This window comes from Bactrocera latifrons, unplaced genomic scaffold (assembly GCF_001853355.1).
Source record: "Bactrocera latifrons isolate USDA-ARS-PBARC rearing strain unplaced genomic scaffold, ASM185335v1 scaffold_126, whole genome shotgun sequence".
Classification (NCBI taxonomy): domain Eukaryota; kingdom Metazoa; phylum Arthropoda; class Insecta; order Diptera; family Tephritidae; genus Bactrocera; species Bactrocera latifrons.
The window spans coordinates 59,449-61,428 of record NW_017534697.1 but is presented as its reverse complement, the minus strand read 5'-3'; positions in this window follow the sequence as shown (position 1 = coordinate 61,428).

Here is a 1,980-nt window from a genome sequence, read left to right as displayed (position 1 = left end):
TTCTTGTGCACTCCATTTAAGTTTTGTGTGTGGGGTCATGCTTAGGTATTTGGCAGTATTGTGATAAGGCATTTGCACACCATTTATGTAAAGAGGCATATATATAGTAGTGCTGCATGTGAAATCAATATGTACTTATTTAGCTTCGTTTAATTTTATTCGAGATTTAGCTGTAGATTCAAATATTTTGTTCTCGCAAGTGATGCAGTTTGTGTTTTGCCGACTGACAGAACCGCAGTATCATCTGCAAAGGTCGCTGTAACACAGTTGTCACTACCCTCAGAAACACCAGCTTTATTTAATTTAAGCACTATGATTAATTTGAAAAAAAAAAAAATGGTCCCAAAAGTACGATTTTAAGATATTTGTTTAGTAGCCCGTCAAAATCTTTGGAAACGACGAGGAAGACGGCCGGGCAAACTTTTTTTCTTCAAATGCATTTTCAGTGACTCGAGTTCTCTGCACTTGATCAATAGTGGAGTGATTTTTTTGAAATCCAAACTGATGTACTCTTCTGTTTTTCTTACCTCGCACAGCAAGGAGTTTTCCATGAGCTTTGAAGCTTTTCTAGTTCAGAATGATAGATTTATATATATGTGTTCGTAAACGGACAAAAGGGCTAATTCCTAAACAAATTATTTATTAGTTTTTGTAAAATTTATTTACAAATTCAAACCTTATATGATTTTTATACTCTCGCAACAAAGTTGCTAAAGAGAGTATTTTAGTTTTGTTCACATAACGGTTGTTTTTTAAGTCCTAAAACTAAAAGAGTCAGATATAGGGTTATATATACCAAAGTGATCAAGGTGACGAGTAGAGTTAAAATCCGGATGTCTGTCTGTCCGTCCGTCCGTCTGTCCGTCTGTCCGTGCAAGCTGTAACTTGAGTAAAAATTGAGATATCTTGATGAAACTTGGTACACGTATTTCTTGGCTCCATAAGAAGGTTAAGTTCGAAGATGGGCAAAATCGGCCCCCTGCCTCGCCCACAAAATGGCGGAAGCCGAAAACCTATAAAATGTCATAACTAAGCCGTAAATAAAGATATTAAAATGAAATTAGGAAAAAAGGATCGCACTAGGGAGGGGCATATTTGGACGTAATTTTTTTGGAAAAGTGTGCGTGGCCCCGCCCCCTCATATCATCAAATGAAATCAATCCCACCAACAATTGCCATTACTTCGTATTCCGCCTAAAGCAAACTCAAATCTCATAGTTCCAAAGGTTAAATGGTTTTTCAATTAAGACATAAATGGCTGAAGCTACTTGAAGGATATTTGGTGAAGGCTAAGTGAGAGCGATGCTGCTACAATTTGGTTCATATTATTTTTCATGTGTTAAGACGTAGTCTCACCGATCATTGGTCACATAGATAAAGCAGCAAAGRCTCTTCATCGATCATGGAATAAGATTCTGAGACTAAATAGAAATGTAACACTAAGTTAAACTTTTCAGGCATTCATACTCTAGAAATGACATACTTCTCACGGGCGGAACGGACGGAAAGAGCATGTTCCATGTTTAGGGATTAGCCGACGGTRTATAGTAATTGATATTATATAGTTGCGTAAGTCTCGCTGATCTTCAGGACGTGGAATTTCTGAATGTCCCTCTTATCCAGATATTCCACACTTTTATGTAAAATGTCGTTCCTTAAACTGCGTTGTATCAAGCGTTTTAAATCCAGGTATACTTGTTTGATATACATAGATATATAAACTGTTTAGTTGACTTCTTGAACATTTCCAAGCCAACGGAAACTACGCTTGATTAGAATATTGCTCAAAAYCTTTCTGATTTCATGACTAAACGTGTAGTTGCAGCGTCACCATCCACCAATGAATTACATAACTTTTTYTCTGAAAATATATGATTGTTTGTGTAGCATAACGGTTTATCGATTGAAACAATAAAAGTTTAAATAGTTTGCTTTACTTCTTTCTCTATGCTCCCACTTGCCAACTTTTGATCGATCTGC